Source organism: Nuphar pumila, chromosome 17, assembly GCF_984573655.1.
Source record: "Nuphar pumila chromosome 17, dmNupPumi1.hap1.1, whole genome shotgun sequence".
Classification (NCBI taxonomy): Eukaryota; Viridiplantae; Streptophyta; class Magnoliopsida; order Nymphaeales; family Nymphaeaceae; genus Nuphar; species Nuphar pumila.
In genome coordinates this window covers 1,022,386-1,045,300 of record NC_143265.1, presented here as the reverse complement: position 1 = coordinate 1,045,300, position 22,915 = coordinate 1,022,386, and the positions used below count along the sequence as shown (strand labels likewise).

The 22,915-nt window shown below is 38.0% G+C and overlaps 1 protein-coding gene and 1 pseudogene across 1 annotated transcript in view; both read left to right on the top strand.

Annotated features, from left to right (window-relative positions):
* The first annotated feature begins 5,584 nt into the window (after window positions 1–5,584).
* LOC149811302 (3-methyl-2-oxobutanoate hydroxymethyltransferase 1, mitochondrial pseudogene) lies at window positions 5,585–6,285 on the top strand (annotated as a pseudogene).
* Window positions 5,715–22,915, top strand: part of LOC149811301 (3-methyl-2-oxobutanoate hydroxymethyltransferase 2, mitochondrial-like) — a 32,450-nt gene continuing 15,249 nt past the window's right edge. The window contains exons 1-2 of the mRNA XM_089993396.1: window positions 5,715–5,855; window positions 5,958–6,103. The gene's annotated coding sequence lies outside the window, so the exon portion shown is untranslated. The remainder of the gene's footprint in view (window positions 5,856–5,957; window positions 6,104–22,915) is intronic.

Here is a 22,915-nt window from a genome sequence, read left to right as displayed (position 1 = left end):
AATTTAAAAAAGTATAAGATTTATAAAATACAAGACATACCTTTATTAGCATGCATCTTGTTTGAAGATAGATTTTTTTTACGTTTCTTAGTTGAGCTTGGTGAAGTATCAAAAAGAGTAACATATATATCATCCAAATTAAAAGCTGGATCCAACCAAGAATCTTCTAATGCATCTTTTGGCAAAACTGGATCTTCTTTTTCTATAATTCACTCATCATCAGAATCAATATTTTCAAGACACAAAGGATCCTCAACTGTCTTCCTTCTTATATCTCTTTCTTTCAACTTCATATTGTACATGATAAACACCAAAGCATTGAGTTTTTCTTGCTCAAGGCGATTTCGCCTTTTTGTATGTACCTATAAATTAAAATTTTATATAATTACAAATTTGTAATATATTATCAACAATGAACAATCAATAATATGAAAATATCTATATTTACCAAAGAAAAAGTGCTCCAATTACGCTCACATCCTGATGCACTACATGTGAGATTCAACACTCGCATTGCAAAGTTTTTCAATTCTTTTGTTTCATCACCAAATGTATTCCACCAATCAGCTGAGAAAATCTGAGAAAATAAAAAAAAAGAATGTTAGTTAGAAAAAAATTAGATCAATTAGAATTGAAATTAAGACAATATAAAGAAAAATACATACCTGGATTTTTTCTCTTTCTTGTGCCAATTGCCTCTGGTCTACCAAACAAACCAATTGTATTTTCATATGTATCAAGCTGAATCAAAATCTCACAACGTTCTTCTATATTGGGCACCATCTTTTCTAAACATTCCATAAACCCAATTTTAACTTTTTTATCTTTTACACAATCATCATCATAATGAAAGTGTGGGTTTAGAAAATACCCTGCAGAATGTAAGCAGTGATGCATTTGATTATCCCACCTCTTGTCAATAATATCCCAAATGTCTATATAGTTGCTCTTATCATTGCCTACATTATGAGCTATTTCTTCCTTTGACTTTCTCATATCATTAAACAAAAATCCCATAACTGGTTAATCATCTGAATCAACCCTTCTCAATACTTTTACTAAAGGTAATGTGACTTTAATGATATAAACAATTGCTTTCCAAAAATTTCTATCTTCAGTGACAATGTATGTTACTTCTTTACCTTTTGGATTTTTGATATAATACTCACTATCTTGAAATTCTGGAGATAAGAACATATTCTTTAATGTATTTTTGTTTACACCAATACTTTGAAGAGTAAGATAAGAAGTTGCAAAACGAGTAATAGTTGGTCGTAAGAGCTCTTTACCATTTGTATATTTTCTCATCAAATTTAAAATTCATGCATGTCCATATATAAATGTAGTTACAATCTTTGATTTTTCCAATACTCGTTTATGCAAATGTATCTTGCCAATGTCTTCAAGTATCAAATCTATACAATGTGCTGCACAAGGTGTCCAAAAATATGTTGAAAAGCTTCAATATCTTTTAACTTCAAACCTGCAGCCTTGTAATTTGATGCATTATCTGTAACTACTTGTACTACATTGTGTTCTCCGACGTCTTTAATAACTTCACTAAATAACTTTACCAAATTATCAACTGTCTTTCTTATTCCACTAATATCACAAAACTTCAAAAAGACTGTACCTGAAGGATTGTTCACGAGAAAATTAATCAAATTTCTACTTCTACCATCCGTCCAACCATCTGCCATTATAGTACAACCAGTTCTTGCCCATGTCTTTTTGTAGTCCTCCAACATAATTTGAGTTTTATCCACTTCATCTTTTAAAATCCAAGTTCTCATCTCATGATAACTTGGTGGTTTAAATCCTCGACCATAATTAGCAATAGCTTCACACATGGATTCAAAATATCGACTATTGCACAAATTAAATGATAACGCATTTGCAAAAAAGAATCGCCCAATAACATAACATACTTCCTTTCTTTCTTCTCTTTTAAATGCATTATTTATCGTTGTCTGACGAGCTTCTGAACTCACAAATTGATCCATAGGGCCTCTTGTTTGTGAACTTCCAACTCTACTAGTAGTTGGAGAAGAAAGTTCACCACTCATCAGTCCTTGAGTAAAGCTTTCATTCATACCACTTTGTAATATATTTTTTTCTTGTTGTTTTTCTTCTTTCTTCTTTTGCAAGTATTTTGCAAAAAATTGTGTCACCTCATTTGGTGCATGATCACATGGTTTAACACCCTTGTGACTTCCAGCTAGATGCTCTTTTATTCTTGCTACACCACCTTTATAAACTACCTTACAATACATACATACCAAATTTCCTTTTTTTTCCTTATTATTCAAATCTTCTTCAAAACAATGCTTCCAAGCTGGATTTGTCCTTTTCATTTTTTTTAAGATAAACAACCACCTGCACAAATTTAGATTTTTTTTAAAACAATACAATCCATAATCAAGAAAACATATATTTAAAAGCATTTCTTTATTTTGCAATACAATCTCTTTGTTCATATTTGATGCATTTTTATATGCCCCATCGACCGCTCTCTTTGAGGTATGTTATTTACTCATTCTACAGAATTGGAAGATCAAACAGAAACATGTAGCATATTTAGATTTAATTAATTCTTATGCACATTTCAGTTCAAACTCTGTGTTTGTTATTCAGGCTCTGCGTGAAGAAACATTTCAGTTTAAACACGTAGCATATTTAGAATAAGGCATGTGACCAGAATATTGTATCATTTAAATAGAACTGTCAAGTGTTTGATCAACAAAAATAAATGCACATGACATGACCAAAAAACCCTCATATTGTTTCATCCCTTGCTATAGTTAAAAATTAACCGCAAATTGTAGAACACATCACTAAACAAGAGTAGCTTTTCAAGAAGAATATGAAAAACAAGAGTATAGAGAAAAGTTTTACAACCTAACAAAATCATCAAATAAATAAAGAGCTTGCTTAAAATGCTGCAATAGACTACCATAAGCAAAAATACTTGACATATCAATATTTCACAATCTAATCCCCAAATACTGAGATCTGTACAATGTAGTGATCTACATATGTCCAACTTTTCAAGCTGCTGGAGGTGGAAAATAGCGTGGTCATCTTTCACATTATAGAGTGAAGATATGGAGATATCTTTCGTTATTGAAAACGTGAGGAAATTTGAACTGTTCCGAGAGACCTAGACAATGTTGTGAAAAGCTTTGAGGCGTAGTGCAGTGCTATGCCCGACTATGAAGGGAAGTCTAAGCCTCAGTCCCTCACAAATAAATATTAAAAGATTTAGTAAATTATAAAAACACTTAGATAACACAAATAGATAGAATCAAATGCATTATATTTCCATAAACAACTAAAATACTCCTTATGCATGACTAAATGTGTGTGTTTTATATATCCATCCAAATGGTGCAATGAAATATTCCCAGTTCTATACACCTTAGCAACCAAGAAATCATCTCATTTTCAAATAATCAAACTCTGAATCTATGCAGAGGCCTTAAACTTTTTGTAACTTAAGAAAAAAAATGTCAATTAAGAAAAAAACATTGTCATTCAAGACCTAAATAGGAACAATTTATAATTACTGAAGACGTACTCACAGAAAAACATGAATAGATAATTTATGTAAACAAACATCAAGATGTATCAAGAATGCACATTCTCTCCAATATCGTGCATGACTTAAATAGGAACAATTCATAGTTACAGACGGCATACTCATTGTAAAGCATAAATACTTCACGTAAACAGAATCACGACTACCTATGGATAATCCTAGATAGGTTCTTGCTGTCCTGCTGGCACCAGTGAGGCCCTGTGTTAAGCAAGCCACTTCATTATGCTTTTTTATCCCACTTCTTGATAACTCCAACTGACAGCCTGAATAAGCCGTCCAGAGTATGTTTGGATGCAACAAAATTCCCAAAATTTCCTGTATTATCGAGTTTTCTACTACAAATGGGAACATTGAGTCGCTGGAGATCATTTTTATGGCATCAGCGGACACCATTGGGTGGCATGTTCGTACTAGGAAAATCAAGAAATCAGGAAATTTGAGGGTTCTACTGGAATCAAGAAAAGGTTTAACTAATAAAAAAATTCATCATCTTATATGAACAAAGAGATTGTATTACTCTAACAGAAGCGGAAAAAGAAATACAGATTACAGAGAAAGAGGCGGCGTGTGTTGATCCAAACACGAGGAAGGAGGCAGCGTCGGCTCCCCTGAGAGGCGTGAATGCAAGGTAGTCGGCGCTGAGAGCGAGAGACGAGGAGAGGAGAGGAGGAGGCAGGTGCATGCTGACAAAGCCCTCCCTCCCCTCTGCGATTTTTACAGAGGGTTGGGGGAGGCACAAAAAGGGAAATGAGGGGATGCAGCGAGGGGGGAGGGGATGAAGGTTTAAAACATTAAAAGAAAGTAAGAAACCCTTTCGTGTTTCAATTTTTGGGGGTTGTACATGAGGCGTACGCCTTATAATCGAAGCGGGACTCGAAGCGAGACGCACACTTCACTCATGTGAAGCGTGCGCTTCGAACCCACAAACGCTTCATATAGGGCTTCAATATTTTTATTTTGCGCTTCGCCTCTCACAACACTGGGAAAAATGCCTCAAACAAATGCCCTCTTAGGCCGTGTTTGGATGACAAGAGGGCAAACCCTAGTTTTGGTTTTTACCTCAAACTAGGTTTTTGGCAGACCAGGTTTGCCACAAACCAACCCATGTTGGGTTGTACATAGGTTGTTTGGGTGATGGTCACAAAAAAACTAAAAAAGAAAATAAAACAAAAAAATTAAGGTATGCCATTTTCTAGCCAGCCACGGTCCAGAAATGACGTGGCCAGTATTGCTCTTTCTGAGCGACACCAACCAGGCCATTTTTCTGCCGGTGGATTGCCGAAAAGTGGCCGACAAGACATTAACTATGAAAAATTCATTAAAGAAGAAAATGGTTGGCTAGCTGTCAGTAGGAAAATGAATGGGCCAGATCAAAAAATTAAAAAAACAACCATAAATAAAAAGAATGGCAACCGGCCATTTCGTAGCTGGCGGTTGGCTGGAAATGGCCGGCCAGCCACCATTAATGCTGAAAAACAAAACAAGAAGAAGAAGAGAAATTCGGTCGTTTTTCAGACTACCGCCCTCGTCAGGTGATACCAGTTTGGCCACTTTTCGGCATGTGCCAGGCCAAAAATTGATCAACTCTAGGAAGGTGCGGAGAAGGGAGACAGAGAGAGAGAGAGAGTTGAGGGTGTCTGAAGGGGTCCGTTTCTTCAGTTAACTAAAACCTGGTTTTGGTGGTGTCACTCAAACTCACCAAAATCCAGTTTTTGGGATTAAAACCCTATTTAAAACTGGGTTTTGGGTGTCATGGAAACTAGTAAAAGAGACAAAAAGCATTAAGCATGAGCCCAAGATAAGCTAGATATTCCGTATATACCAAGTAGAAGTTATTCTTGTGTAGTTGTATTCCATCCGGACGCAGAGACTCTCCTTCCTCTCGCTTCGCTTCCTTTCCTTCGTAAAACCAATCACGTCTTCTGCGTGATGCTGCGACGCTCCCTTTCCTTCGCTTCCCACCTGCGCTCTCCCCGTCTCCTGCCCATGGCTGCACTGAGCATCTCTTCTCTTGCTCTCTATGGCAAGAGAGAGACAACCAAGTACGGGGCTGTAAGGATGATGAGCAACGTGCCTAAGGAGTCCGTCTATGGAGGCCGCAAGCCCCAGAGTCCATGGGAGAGGATCATCCTCAAGCACCTCAGTCTCAAGTATCACAAGGGGGAGCCCATCGCCATGGTTACTGCCTATGATTACCCATCAGCTGTCCATCTCGATGAAGCCGGAATTGATATTTGCTTGGTGGGAGACTCTGCAGGTTGGTTCCTTAGACACCGTTGTATGATACCGAGTTCCTATTTTATGTTTTTTTGTGGGTTTTGATTCTTTTTTGGCCCTTTTTTTGGGGGGCGATTTGAAGCAATGGTGGTTCATGGGCACGATACCACATTGCCCATTACCATGGAGGAGATGTTGGTTCATTGCCGGGCGGTCGCTCGTGGCGCGAGGAGGCCTCTTCTTGTTGGGGATTTGCCTTTTGGAAGCTATGAAAGTAGTTCTAATCAGGTGAGTTCGTGTTTCTGAGTTTTGTTTGTGGAATCAAATTAGAGACTTGCTATTTGAGGCTCAGTGGGAATATGTTTGCTAGTTGGTTGAAAACATTTGTGTTTTAGGACATACACTTGATTGATAATAAAAAAATTGGAAGCATGAAATTGTTTAGTTTACGCCTGCTTCTAGGAAACTAGTTTCCTAAGCTCGCCTCCGACACTTTATGAGAATCTCGATTCCCCAAGGCTTCTTTTATGCTTTCCACACTCATGGCCTATGTTTTTCTTACATTTCTTTTCATGTTTTTCATGTATTTTCTGTTAAAAGAGAGAGGAAGAGAGAGACGCAGCATTTAACGTAGTTTGGCACTAGGCCTACGTCCATGAGAAGGACACTGATGCTTTGTATTATTCACAAGATAAAGAAACCGTGGGATACATAAGGGCTTTATATAGAACATCAGGTATTAGGGTGGATATGGATACCTCATCCTTATCATCAGCCACAAAGGGATAAGATGAGGTGGTTACGAGGGGAGAGACCTGGGAAGATAGGAGCCTGAAATGACATAGACTCCTAAGGAGTCCAAGGTAGGATGAGAGTCCTATCATGGATGGAGGATCATGATTTTAACACTCCCTCTCAAGTCGGGACTCGATGTTAATCAGTCCCAACTTGACTCCGACATTTTGAAGTTTGTCACCGGTAACAGATTTTGTGAAAACGTCAGCTAGTTGATCTGCACTCCAGACATGTGCGGTGCGGTGGCGATGACCCCTGCATGAATTTTCTCTCTCACAAAGTGACAGTCAACCTCGATGTGCTTGGTCCGTTCATGAAAAACTGGGTTGGCTCCAATGTGAATGGCAGCCTTATTGTCACACTTGAGCTACGTGGGTTTCATTGTCTGAGATGCCAATGTCACCGAGCAGTGCCTTTATTCAGACAAGTTCGCATGATGCTGAGGCCATGGCTCTATACTCGTCTTCAACGCTGGACCGAGCAACAACATTTTGCTTCTTGCTCTTCCATGTGATGAGATTCCCACCTACGAACGTGCAATACCCGGAAGTTGATCTTCTATCATTGGGGTCGCCAGCCCAATCGACGTCAGAGTATCCCATGATTTTGGTGTTGTCGTTCTTGTGCATAAGGATTCCTTTGTCGGGGGACGACTTGATATACCGCCGAATTCTATGATCAAGGGTCAGGTGTGGAACCTTGTGCATAAACCTTGAAATCAAAGTGACTGAGAATACGATGTCTGGCCGAGTATGAGTTAAATACATTAATCCGCCGACCAAGCTTCTAAAGTATCTTTCATTTGCTCTTGCCATTCCATCTTCCAAACTCATTTTCTCATTCACATTCATCGGAGTTTCACAAACTTTGCAATTCAACATTTTTGATTTTTTGAGCAGTTCCAAAGCATACTTTTCTTGAGACACGAAAATCCCTTCTTCAGATTGCACGATATGAAGACCAAGAAAAAAACATAGCAACCCCAAATCTGACATTTCAAATTCCTTCATCATACTATTTTTAAATTCTGCAATAAGCTTAGATGAAGAACCAATGTAGATAATATCATCTACATAGACACTTACAATGAGCAATTTATTCCCATTTACTTTGACGTAGAGTGTAGGTTCACTATCACTTCTCTGAAAACCATTTTGGTGGAAGAATTTATCAAGGCAACTATACCATGCACGCAAGGCTTGTTTTAGCCCGTATAAAGCCTTTTTTTAATTTATAAACTTTTTCTTCCTTTCCTTTAACAACAAATCCAGGTGGTTGGTCAACATGCACGACTTCATTTAGAAAATCATTTAAAAATGCAGCCTTAACGTCAAATTGCTAAACTTTCCATTTAAATTGAGCTGCAATTACAATGATCATTCTCACTATTTCAAATCTTGCAATAGGTGAAAAAGTTTCAGTAAAATCAATTCCATATTTTTGCACGAACCCTCTGGCAACTAACCTTGCCTTATATTTTTTTACATTTCCACCAGTATCATACTTGACCTTATAAACCCACTTTACTCCAATTGATTTTTTCCCGGGTGACAAGTTGGAAAGCTCACGTGTCATTCCTTTTGATGACCTCCATTTCTTCTTTCATTGCATCTATCCATTTCTTATCTGCGTATGCTTCATCATATGATGATGGTTCTAGTACAACAAAAGCAAAAGCACATTTATAAATATCTTCCAGAGATCGTACCTTTTTTGGAGGAGTGTCCTCGTCAAGTATAGACTCAATATTTTCTGTGAATTCATCTCCCATACATGACGTTTCTAGAGATAATGCTTCATTAGTATGATTTGATTGCGGTGCAACTTCATCAATTTGCAACTTCACACTTTCATTGTTGGTCCATTCCCAACAAGCTTTTTCATAAAAAATAACATCCCTTCTTATAACCAATTTTTTAGAAGAAGGATTATAGAGACGATACCCCTTAGCTTCATTACTATAACCAACAAATATACACTTCACTTTTCTTATCTAACTTGGTTCTTTATGAAGAATCAATCAAAGCATATGCTATACTGCCAAATACTGTCAACATACTTACATTTGGTTTTCGATTCCACCAGGCCTCATAAGGCATTTTGTTTCGAACTGCCTTTGTTGGAGAAATATTTAGGATATGTATTGCAGTATTGACGGCTTCTGCCCAAAACTCGTTAGGCACCTGCTTTTCACTTAGCATGCTGCGTGCCATTTCTACCACTGTACGATTTTTCCTTTCTGCCACTATGTTCTGTTGTGGTGTCTTTCTTACTGTCAGTTGCCTGCGAATACCATGATCTTTGCAAAGCAAACCAAACTCATCAGATAAAAATTCTCCTCCCCTATCTGTGCGCAATATTTTTATAGTTTTCCTTCTCTCATTTTCCACAAGGAACTTAAATTCCTTAAATCTATCAAATGCATGGGATTTATGAGTAAGAAAGTACACCCAACTCATTCTAGTAAAATCTTCATTAAAAAGCAAAAATTATTTGCTATTGTTTAACGAAGGAGTTCTCATGGGCCCGCATATATCGGCATGAACTAATTCAAGAGGTTCCTTAACTCTCCATGCTTTTCCAATTGGGAATGATAATTGGTGTTGTTTACCATAAACACACCCTTCACATATCTCATTTGTACAATTAATGGCTGGCAAACCAACCACCATATTTTTTTTGATGCAAGAGTTTCAAACCATTAAAATAAAGATGCCCATACCTCAAATGCCACAATTTAGATTGATTAGAACTATTTGTCATAAAGGCACAATCATCTATCTTGATTATTTCAAGTGGAAACATTTTATTTTGAACCATATCGATTTTTACAAGAACTGCACCATTGTTTTTAATCTCACAGACGTCATTTTCAAATAAAAGAGTGTAGCCCTTTTTAACCAATTGCCCTACACAGTAAGTTCTGAGCCAAACCAGGAACATAATACACATCTTGAATGTATCGTTCATTACCTGATTTTGTCTTGATTGCAACTGTTCCTCTGCCATTGACGTCTACTTTATTGTTGTCCCCAAGCCACACATTCAACTTCACAGTCTCATCAATATTTTTAAAAAGGCTTCTATCACCGGTCATATGATTACTGCAACCACAGTCTACAAACCACATTTCGCTTTTGCAACTGTTAGTATTCATGCTTGCAAGAAACAAATTTTCATTTTCATCTACAAAATTTGCTTGTTGCTTTGCCTTCTCAAAACATCAGACTTTAATATGACCAAATTTCTTACAAAAATGACATTGTTTCCCTCTAAAGAACAGATTTCGATTACCTTTTTCTGTTTCATCATTCCTTTGAGGGGTATCATAAAACCTTCCTCGACCTCTTCCACGTCCACGAAAGGATTCTCTAAAACCTCCTCATCCTCGACCTCTACCTTCATCCTTTTGATCACACTGACTATTCTTTTTTTTGGAATTTCAACTTTAGATTGAAAGGCCTATTTTAACATTTTTTCTGAAGACTTGTTTATGCGATGCACATGTGCTAAAAGAGACCCCATTAGTTCATCAATAGAATACTTAGATAAATCCTTGGACTCTTCAATTGCAATAACAACATGATCAAATTTAGAAGGTAGACACCTTAAAACTTTTTCTACTACTTTTTGATTATCTAAAATTTTACCAAAAGTCTTCATCTGATTTATAATAGTAGAGAGCCTAGAAAAGAAGGTTTGAATTGACTCACTGGTTTTCATAGAAAATGTTTCAAACTCTCTTCTTAAGGTTTGAAGCTTAACCGTTGTGATATTCTTATCACCATGAATTTTTTGCTTCAGGAGTTGCCAGGCTTCTTTTGACTTTGTGGCACCGACAATAGTTGGAAAAATGGTTTCAGACACAGCCTGCTGTAGTACTAACAATGCCTTTGCATCTCTCTTTCGGGCTTCTTTTACATCGATTTTTTCTGCTGCTTTTGTTTCTTCAACATCTGCATAACAATTTTCAACCAACTCCCAGAGGTCTTGTGAGATAAAGAAAGTCATCTTAATATTGTAGAATTCATAATTCTCACCATTAAAAATCGGCACTAATGATTGGGACAAGTTGAGAGAATTAGAATTATTTGCCATACCAACCTTACTCAGAAATTATCCTTCAAAAAACATTTGAGTCTATAGGAACTCCTTGCTTTGGCAATGCTCTTAATGCATTTTTCTCATAAGCCCGCCTCAATGAGCCTGGGGTTGTCTCCCGTGACGATGATGTCGTCGACATATACAAGGATGACGACGGTGCCTCTGGAGCTCTTTTGGCTGAACATAGAGTAGTCAGATGCGCTTCTCTGGAAACTGAATTGCATGAGGGCATCGCTGAGCTTGGCGAACCATGCACATGATGATTGTTTGAGGCCATATAAGGCCTTTTTTAACCGACAAATGAGATTTTTATTGCTCATGTCGGAGTATCCTGGCGGTGGCTCCATGTAGACTTCTTGAAGATCTTCGTGAAGGAAGGCATTTTTAATGTCAAGTTGGTATAGTGGCCATCTATGATTTGCGACAAAGGATAGGAGGATCCTGATAGAGTTCATCTTAGCGACCGGGGCGAAGGTCTCATGGTAGTCAGTTCCTTCAACTTGAGTGTACCCTTTTGCTACTAGTCTCGTCTTGTACTGCTCAATATGTAATGAAGTGCCAAATGAAAAGAGCAACGTCTCCAAGTGAAAGCACGGAAGCACGCACATACACAAGATGCCACTAAAGGGCAAAATAAACCACAAAAGTGGTCAAGCACAAAAAGAAGATAAAAATATATCTCACTTCATAGAATGCTTCAAAAGAAGCTTAAGGAATACATGGGGCTGAGCCCCTTATTTATACACAGCAAGGGACCCAAGGAGGGGCTCCCATAGAGTCGTTGGAGCCCCTCCAACGGTCATATTTATGACCGTTGGAGGGGTCCAACGACTCTATGTGGACCCCTCTCTAATGTAAAAAAAAGAAAAAGTAAAAAATACAAAAAGGAAAAAGAAAAAAGGAAAAAGAAAGAAAGGAAAAAGCATATCAAGGATATGCGTGTACAGGTGAAATGACAGAAATACCCCTGTGGGGTTTTACAATATATATATATATATATTTATATATATAGATAGACACGTAGACATATATATATCATATATATGTATATGTGTCGTAATCGATATATATATATATATATATAAATATACATCATATTTTAACACCCCCCCTCAAACACACGGTGAAATCACCGAGAGTTTGCTAAGGAGGAAATAGAAGCGAGGCGAAGGCAAGGCTTTGGTGAAGAAGTCCGCCAACTGATATTCGGTAGGAACATATGGGAGTTGAATGGTGCCACGTAGGAACTCATCTCGAACATAATGACAGTCCATCTCAATATGCTTCGTTCGTTCGTGAAAAGTGTGATTGCTAGCGATATAAATGGAGCTCTTGTTGTCACAGCATAGCTTTGAGGGAGTTGAGAATGAGACACCCATATCTTTAAGTAAGCTTCTTAACCATATAATCTCAGTTGTGGTGGTGGCCATCGCACGATATTCAGCTTCAGTAGATGAGAGAGAAACTTTACGCTGCTTTTTACACCTCCAGGAGATAAGTGACTCCCCAAGAAACACACAATAACCTGTGGTAGAAATACGATCATCGGGGTTACCCCCCAATCAGAGTCAGTATACGCAAGTAAAGTAAGAGGTGAAGAAGAGGATAAGAATACTCCCTTAGTTATGGAATCTTTTAGATATCTGATAATCCTCATTACTGCTGCCATGTGAGTGGTGGTAGGAGCAGTCTGAAATTGGCTTGCACTATGAACTGCATGGGAAATGTCAGGCCTGGTAATAGATAAATATGTTAATGATCCAATCAATTGACGATAAGGCGTGGGATCTGCTAAAGGAGTGCCATCATTGGCTCTCATCTTGACATTGATCACTTCTGGAGTCTCCACCCTTTTGTCATCTGTTAGCCCAGACCTAGCAATAATATCAGAGGCAAGCTTCATCTGAGATAGGACATACCCCTTGGGTGAGTATGCAACTTCAATTCCTAAGAAATACCTCAAAAAACCCAGATCAGACATATCAAAATTTTTCTTAAGAATATTTTTAATAAGATCAATACCTTTCTTATCATTACCTGTGATAATCATATCATCAACATATAATAACAAAATGGTTATGTATTCATTAGAGGATTTAACAAACAAAGCAGTATCAGTGTAACATGAGGAAAAACCATTATCAAGAACTACTTTGCTAAAGAGATCATACCACGCTTTTGGCGCTTGTTTTAACCCATAAAGAGCTTTGTTTAATTTTAGAATATTGCCTTTCCCAATTTCAAGACCCGGCGGAGGATCCATAAGAACTTCTTCACATAAAGTTCCATTTAAGAAAGCATTTTTAACATCAAGTTGGTATATAGGCCATTGTTTGATGGATGCTAAAGCAATTAAGGTTCGTACACTAGTCATTCTGGCCACGGGAGCAAAAGTTTCTTCATAATCAATCCCATATTCTTGGGCATAGCCTTTTGCTACCAAACGAGCTTTGTATCTTTCAAGAGACCCATCACTTTTAGTTTTGACTTTATATACCCATCTACACCCAATTGCCTTCTTCCCTAAAGGTTGAGGAATAATGCTCCAGGTTTGGGCCTTGTTAAGAGCCTCTAATTCGATTTTCATGGCTTCAATCCAATGTGGGTGATCTTTAGCTTCCTTGAAAGATGTAGGTTCGTGATACGAATGTATTAACATAAGACAGGCCCTATAATTTGGAGAAAAAGATTCATAGGACACAAACTTTTGTGGTGGCCTACTGGTACGAGAAGATCTCCTAGGTAGATTGTTGTTAGTAGATCCTTCTAAAGAGAAGTCTTGAGAGTATCTGTCAATAGCAGGTTGATGTTCATTTCCTATCCGTCGGGTATAAACATTTATATCATTAAGGTTTTCATTTTGGGAGGTATTGTCATGTTGTTGTATATTATAATGTGAAATTCCATCACAACTAGTATCACAAGAAATAGCCTCAGGAGACTCAAATCTAGGAGCTAAGTCAAATAGAAAAGAATAGTCGATGTCTTCCTTAGATGTGTGGATATCGAAACCATTTTGTTCTTCAATAAAGTTTACATTTCTCGACACATATAATTTATTGTTTCGAATATCAAAACATCTATAGCCTTTTTGATTCTCACCATAGCCAATGAATACACATTCAATAGCTTTAGGTGACAACTTATCTTGTCCTAAACTAAGTACAAAACATTTGCATCCAAAGATTCTTAATCTATTAAAATCGGGAGTAATTTTAAATAATTTTTCAAAGGGCGAAACATTTTTCAAAGAGGAAGAGGGCATACGATTCACAAGATATGTTGCGGTAAGAAGAGCTTCGGCCCAAAAGTTTTTAGGAACACATTTAGACACAAGAAGAGTTCTTGTGGTTTCAATTAAATGCCTATGTTTCCTTTCCGCAAGACCATTTTGTTGCGGAGTTTTAGGACAAGATCTTTGGTGCAAAATTCCATTTGTTTTAAAATAATTTTGGAAGTCTTTAGACATGTATTCTCCTCCTGAGTCGGATCTAAAAATGGCTATATTGTGTTGGAATTGATTTTGAACAAGAGCGTGAAACTCTTTAAAATTAGTGAAGACATCAGATTTATTCTTGATAATATAAACCCATGTGTATCTAGTAAAATCATCAATAAAAGAAACATAATAAGAGAAGCCTCCTTTGGACATAATGGGTGCCGGTCCCCATACATCGGAATGCACAAGTTCAAAAGGCCTTTTTGACACAAAATTGCTATGAGAATATGGAAGAGAGTGAATTTTCCCAAGAATACAATCATTGCATGTAAATGTATTTGTATTACAAAATTTTTCCAAAAATGGAAAAAGGTACAATTTGGAAATACTAGGGTGCCCAAGTCTCTTATGCCAAGTCTCAATATCTTTGGATTGAACATGATTACAAAATGATTTGGATGGCAAAGACAAAAAATCCATATAGTAAAGGTCCCCTCTTCTATGGCCTTGCCCAATCCGCTTCCCGGACCGGAGATCCTGCACATAGCAATGGGTTGGTGAAAAAGAGACATTACACTCAAAATCGGTGATTTGAGAGACGGAGAAAAGATTTAGATTAAGTTTTGGGATGATTCGGATTTTGGGAACAAAAAATTCTTTGTTTTGGTCATAAATTTTCTCAATGTTTCCAATACCCTCAACATTTAAAGAAGTTCCATCGGCGGTGGATACATATGATTTAAACTTATTGAGACTTGGTTTTGACAAAAGTGATGCATTTGGAGTCATATGGAAAGAGGCACCCGAATCAAGAATCCAAGAAGACATACCTGGGAATGAAGAGATGGCGGCACCGGAAGTGGAAGGTGAGGATGATGATGTAGAGGCGTTCATCTTCATAAATTGTTGGAGAGTTTCGGTTAGATGAGCGATAGAATCCTTTATGTCACCATCCTTCTTTGAATCTTCATTGATGTTTGAAGGAGTTTCTCCCACAGAAGCTACCTTCTTCTTGAATTTAGGGCAATCGGGACGAATATGGCCCGGTTCATTACAATTATGACAAATGATTTTCCTTCCTCCACCATTGTTCTTCCAAAAATGTGGTGGTTTATATGATCTTACATTGTTGCCGGGTCTAGACACGGCATGTACTTCATCAACATCCCTTTTTAAAGCCAAACGGGTTTCTTCTTGACATAAATCGGCCAAAATATCACTTAGAGGAGTAGAGGCTCTATGAAGTAGAGATCCTCTAAGTTGTTCAAATTCGGGACGAAGCCCATGAATAAATTGAAAGAACCTCTCTTTTTCCATTTGCTCTTGTCTCATAGCAATAGCACTTCCTTCCCATTGAGGTTCGAGAAGGACAAGTTCATCCCATAAAGAGGATAGAGCACTATAGTAGTCTCTAATGCTCATATCACCTTGCTTGGTAGCTCTTACCTTTTCTTGAAGAAAAAAATGCCTAGCAAGGTCTCTTTGAGTGTACATACCTTTCATGAAAAACCATGCTTCATTAGCCTTCTTGAATTTAGCAAGATTTGCACAAATCTTCAATTCGACGTTATTCATGAACCACGCTAAGATTTTAGCATGTTCACTTTCCCAATCTTCCATTTTAGAAGAGTAATCAAGAATAGCCTTTTCTTTTTCTTCTTCATTTAAGGCCTTTTCTTCACCTCCTTCAAATTTAGTTAACTTAAGTTGTGGTTCCGGAATGGTTCCACATACATAACCCCAAAGCCTTTTACCTTTGAGATTATTCTCCATAGCGGCCGCCCACATACGATAATTGGTCCCATCCAATTTGAATGAGAGATCGATTTTTGCATCTTTGTTGGCCATTAGAAGAAAAAATTTATAAGACAAGAGAGAGGAGAGGTATTACTTGTCAATGGAGGATCCAATGAAGCCTTCTTAGCCAAGGCTCTGATACCATGTAATGAAGTGCCAAATGAAAAGAGCAACGTCTCCAAGTGAAAGCACAGAAGCACGCACATACACAAGATGCCACTAAAGGGCAAAATAAACCACAAAAGTGGTCAAGCACAAAAAGAAGATAAAAATATATCTCACTTCATAGAATGCTTCAAAAGAAGCTTAAGGAATACATGGGGCTGAGCCCCTTATTTATACACAGCAAGGGACCCAAGGAGGGGCTCCCATAGAGTCGTTGGAGCCCCTCCAACGGTCATATTTATGACCGTTGGAGGGGTCCAACGACTCTATGTGGACCCCTCTCTAATGTAAAAAAAAGAAAAAGTAAAAAATACAAAAAGGAAAAAGAAAAAAGGAAAAAGAAAGAAAGGAAAAAGCATATCAAGGATATGCGTGTACAGGTGAAATGACAGAAATACCCCTGTGGGGTTTTACAATATATATATATATATTTATATATATAGATAGACACGTAGACATATATATATCATATATATGTATATGTGTCGTAATCGATATATATAGATATATATATATAAATATACATCATATTTTAACACAATAGTTTTGTCACTTCAGTGCTTAATCTTGTAACTCCACCTGCAGCCCACCAGTAGGAACAATTTTCCACGTCCCGTTCTTTTTTAGAGCAGCGAGTTCTTCCTCCATGGCGGTTCTCCATACTTCATGTGTGTTTGCTTCTTGGACGGTGCGAGGCTCAGTCGCGGAGTAAACACCGTAGAGATATGAGAGGTAAGTGCTGGAGAACCCGTTGAATGAAACATGCTTCTCTATTGGGTGTTCGGTGGATCCGGGTGCAAGGTAAGTGTAGAAATCTCTCAGCTTGCTCGGCTGCCTTGTAGTTCTACCAGATCTCCACGACACCGCGGGAGGTTCGACGGGGCCTTCGGTAGTCATGTCTGGGTTGGATCCGGTGGTTTGGTTGTTACTAAGATGCTCGACAGGTGTGTGATCCATGATCCTAGTGGTACTTACCTCTTCAGTGTCGATGGCGGGTAAGGCAGGGATGGTGTCCTGTGAGTTGTGCTCCCCCTGAAGGTCACTGTCGAAGGCAAACTGATCTTTTGCTTGATAGTAGGGTTCCTCTTCAAAGAATTCGACATCGCGAGATAGGTAGAGTTTCCTATCCATCGGATTGTAACACCTGTATCCTTTTTTCAGAGAAGAGTATCCCATGAATATGTATTTTGCCGCCCTTTTCTATAGTTTGTCTCTGTATTTTTCCTGCAAGTGGACATAACATTTGCACCTGAACACGCGAAGATGGGACAGGGACATGTGTCTTTTCATAATCATCTTCATGGGGGTCTTGAAGTCGATGGCCTGACTGGAAAGACGGTTAGATATGTAACAGGCTGTGGATACGGCGTCTGCCCAAAAACGTTTGGGGACATTCATGTGAAACATGAAATCCCTGGCAATGTTCAGGAGAGTCCTATTTTTGCGTTCGGCGATGCCGTTTTGCTGGGGAGTACCAGTGCAACTGGTTTGGTGAGCAGTACCGCGATTAACAAGGTGTTCAATGAATCTTGAATTCACGTATTCTGTCCAATTGTCTTAGCGAAGCATTCTAATTTTAGCATTGAATTGGGTTTGACCATGTTCTCAAATTCCCTATAGATGTCGAAAACTTCATCCTTGTGTTTGATTAGGTATAACCATGTTGCATGCGAGTAATATCATCAATGAAGGTGACAAAATATCTAAAACCGGAATATGATTCAATGGGGGCCGATCCCCAAATGGTTGAATGAATGAAGGAAAAAACATCATTGCTTCTAGTTTCAGACAAGGGGAAAGGAATTCTAGTTTGTTTGGAGAATTGGCATGCATCGCACGACTCTTGGGTCAAAGCGATGCCGGGAAAAATTCTTTTTAAAGTTTGATAAGAGGTATGTCCAAGTCTGAAGTGCCACTTCTTGTCCATGTCGGTGTTTTTATGAGCAGCGTGAGCCTGGGTTCTTGTGTCAAGGAGATAGAGTCCATTTACCGCGCGTCCTCTACCAGTCACCTTCTTCGTATTCAGGTCCTGAAAAACCGCATGCTTAGACAAAAAAATCGCGGCGCAGTTATGACTCTGTAATTTTGCTGACAGACATGAGGCTAGAAGAGAAAGATGGGACATATAGAGCCTCTGACGATCCCAAGTTATTTAAAAGATAAACGTCACCAATTTTGTGGATGGGAACTTTAGTCCTATCAGCTATGCTGACAGGGCCTTTATTAGCCAATCAAATGTTTGTCAGTAGCAAGGTTTTAAAACCCGTGACTCGGAACTCGACTCGTTCTTTATTGACTCGTGACTCGGCGGGTCAACTCGGTGACTCGGACCGGGTTGTGTTAACTTTTGATTTTAAAACAAAGACAATATATAAATTGTCATTTAAACATATAAAGGTTTGTAGAATGACTTAATTACTAGTTTAATTGATTAATAAGTAAAATAACATCAAGTAAAACTGCTCTTAATTCAAATCTCACATTTACTAAAGAAACTACACAAGCAGGAGCAAGTCTTTCAAGACAATATATAAAGAATGACTTAATTACTAGCTTCAAGAACTTTAATAGCCATGCTCGATCATGGTTTACATCCTGAATATATGGACATAGCTGTTATGTTGCAGGGCCTCAGAAAATCCTTGCAAAATTTTGGGAACATTGAACTTTATCTTGATATTTGTAAGTGTGTTTCTGATGTAGAGTTGATTGGACCATGCCTTATATATCTGCACATAAATGCATATAAGCTTTGGATAATGAGAATGCTGTGATGTATATATATTATAATGATAAATGTGAGCATTTTATGCTGTTGGTTTTGAACAGGCTGGCTGCCAACTATTGTGTAGGTCTCAGAGATGGTTGCATGAGGGATCAGTTATGTTAGCTGGATTAGTGGATTCACTCTATGTTCATTGAGGGGTACTGGGTTTGATTCCTTACCTGGAGCTACCAAAAGGAATGAATGATGGACATGTGAAATTTGATTGACTTTTACTAATTTTGTGATTTTATATTAAGTTGGTAAGCCTATTGTTATTATGCTATTTGTTCTTTGAAAAATGAACACATACATATCAAAAAAATGCAGTCTTTGAAAAATGAAAAAAGAAAAAAGTGCCCAAAACTCACCCGAGTCAGCCCGAGTCAACCCGAGTCAGGCCGAGTTTTCGCAGAACGAGTTTAGCTTGCCGAGTTGACTCGTTGGAGGGCCGAGCCGAGTCAGCCGAGTCACCGAGTTGACTCGGCGAGTTTTAAAACCATGGTCAGTAGGTCTGCCTTTCCCGTCGTATGGTCGGTTGCGTTGGTGTCGATAATCCATCTAGAGTCCATAAGTTTAGAGCTGAGTGCAGACGTATTACCTGTGGTTTCCTTTTGTTGATCTTTGAGAATAGCCACAAGGTTCGACTTGTTGATTTGTTGCAGAAGCTACGCAAGATCCTCTATGGTTGCACCGATTTTGGCCCCTTTGTTGCTTTCACACGATTGTTGTGGTTTCGAGCGCTTATGTATTTCGCAGCACTTTTCTTTTAGGTGTCTAAGTTTTGTACAGTGAGTGCATCTTGGTCTTACCCGTCCTCGTGGGGTGTTGTTCATCACTTTCTCGAGAGGTGGTTGCATAGCGTTGCTGTTGGAGTTACTAGAGAAAGCGTTTTTTTTGTGAGGTTCGGTCCGACATTTTGATTCGGGTCTCATGACTCTTTGGCGAGTTTCTTCGCATTGGATTATGGAATAGACTTCATTGAATCGAGGTAAATCCCTGGACATGAGGATCTGGCTTCTTAAGTTATCATAGTCCTGACCGAGGCCGACAAGGATTTTGAAAACCTTGTCCTCTTCGATGCGTCGTTTGATGACCTCTATGTCGTTGGTGATGGGTCAATGTAGATTCATCTCGTCCTATATGGCATGCAGGAAACTCAGATAAGAATGGAACGACTTGTCTCCTTTTGCCAGATGGGAGATTTCTTGTTGGAGTTGGTAGATCCTGGCGAGGTTGTTTTGTTCGCCGTAAATGTCTCTTAGTGAGTTCCATATTTCTTTGGCAATGTCAAGGAAAAGAAAACCTTCGACAATGCTTTGATCCATGGAGTTTAGTAACCAGGACATGACCAAGTGATTTCCTGATTTCCATTCATCATAAGCAGGGTTGTCAGAATTGGGTTGGACGATCTTACCGTTAATCTATCCCAGCTTGGATTTGTCGCTAAGGAAGATGGTTGCAGCCTTGGACTAAGACAATTAATTGGATCCGTTCAACGGTATGGTGGTGCTCTTAAGCATGGGGTTCTGCTCTTGTACGACCATTTTAGATGTGGTATGCGTGGAGGCGCTCAATGGTGTAACTTTTATAAAAACAAATTTTAAAACAATTTTCCAATAAAACTTACCGTACACCAAATAATAAAAAAAACGGCTTACACGAGTGGTAAGACCGAGTCGAACACAGGGAACAAGAAGGCAACAATAATTAGTTCAAACTTTTTATTGTATTAATATCTCCAAAAGAACATATATTACACTTGGCACAAGAATAAAAATCTAACTAAGACAATCAAATACAATAAATCCTAAACTATGCTCCAGGACTTCGAGGCAATTCGGAGTGCCAACTGCCGATCTTCAAGTGCGTGCTCTCCTCTATGTGCATGAAGGACCTGTCAACAATCTCAGGGGCTGTCCGACGATTTGGAGGGAGGAAGAGCAGTTTATGTGCTTCGGAAGACCCACCTACACGTTCTCAATGGTCTACCATGTCCTGCAAGTTGCCACAACCCTCTGGAAACCGATTTATGACGGGGAAGATCGATGGTGAAGAGATGGAGGACCGGTTAAAGGAGAAGAACGGCCGATCCTCGATGATGGTAGACGACATGCCGAATCCAAGGAGGACTCCCACACGGTCTGCAACACCTGTAAAAACACAACACAACAAAAAAAAACAGCACAAAAAATGAAAGAAGAAAAAGTAGAAGACTTAGGAATAGAAGGAAGGAGAAAAAAAAAACTCAAAATAAAAGAGAGAGAGAGAGAGAGAGAGAGAGAGAGAGAGAGAGAGAGAGAGAGAGAGAGAGAGAGAGAGAGAGGGCATTTTTTCCAAGAACACAAAAAACGTCTAACCTTAAATTTTCAGAACTATTTAAATCAACAACTATTTCCTAATTTTAAAAGCTACCTAAAGATAAAGTTAATTCTAATTACAAGCTAGACTCTTTATTATTTGCAACTAAGTACCAAAATGCTTGATAACAAGGTTTTTTTTTGGAAAACATTCAATGATTAAACACTGGATCACGTGGGCTTATGGATCTTTTAGATTTGGATCTAGTCCATGATCCAAACTTAAGCTCTTGGGTTGGATCTGGATTTAAATGGCTTCGAAAACCGTTCCAAAACCTCAAAAGTGCTCTATTTTCCTCATTTTAACTCCGATTCGAGTGAAATTCGAACTGTAGCTCCTTTGTGCCTAAATACACCAATACATGAGTTCTTATCCTTTAAAGTACATAAAAATGCATGAATATAGTATAAAAATGATGTGCATTTCATGCATCATCAAATACCCCGTGCTTGAATGTTTGTTAGTCTCTTAACAAACTAATAACGAAAAACTAATATGCTAAAAACTAGAAATAAACAATACATCTAATGAAAGAAGTAATATACACTTCCTAACTCACTTTCGTAGGAATCACGGTTGCATTTAGCACATATAACAAGCCCTTTGAACTCGTGGGTTACCCCAGTGGACGAGTAAGGTCTCGTGAGGATTTGCAGTGATGCTACCCACAAACATCTATGTCATGCATGAATGAGAATTTTTAAAAAAAAAATTTAGGTAATTAAGAAATTAGTTTAAGCAAGTATTTCATGCAATTTACCTTCTCATGACATAATTAGAATTTACATGCCTGCACAGTAGAAACTTTTTCCTTTCACTTTTCTAAAAATTACAATTATCTATGATTTTTCCTCAGAAAGTCAAGTATTATCATGTTATTGCTCATTTATTATCACTTGTATGTTTTCTGCATATTTTTTATAATTACTTCTAAGCAATGAATTTTTCACTAAGCTCTCGTTCTTTTTATTTTGATTTTCAATTTCTATATTTTTCTCTTTTTCAATTTTTTACTTGAGCACTATTTCAAATTTTCAGTTTTCGTGACCCGTGTAACGAGCTTTAGGTCAGTGACTCCGGGCACCAGATACAGAGTATACCTCAGACTTAATTGCTCGAGTCACTAGACCTTCTATTTTCATAGTTTATGTATAGTTTTCTTCTTGTCATGTGCAATGTCTATATCTATTAGGCTTTCTATGAAGTCCATGTAACGGGCTTTCAAGCCGGTGGCTCCCAAACCAGGTGGCTTTAGGGAACCAAGTGTAAAACAACCTTCAAACTCTACTTGCTCGAACAAAATAGGCCACAGATATCAACTAAACAAATAAGTGATCTCCTTCGTTATCCTTTTTGTCATGAAACTCAAACACTTCAACTTGTGTCTGAGCCCAGCTACTAAGGAGTACAAAGACATGAACAACTAAACGTATGCTCTTTTTCTTTTCAAGCTCATATTATTTTATATTTTTCATTTGCTTAGTAGTTCAAAACAGACTATGCATACTTATACTAATGATTTAAAATAAACTTTAATATTCAAATACGATCTTTTCTTTGAAATTCACATAAATAACCACTCCTAGATTAGTTTCAGAAAAATATTTTTCACATGGAGCTTAAAAAATTTCTAAAATGTCAGATTATGTAAAAACACTCATATATGCTTAAAACT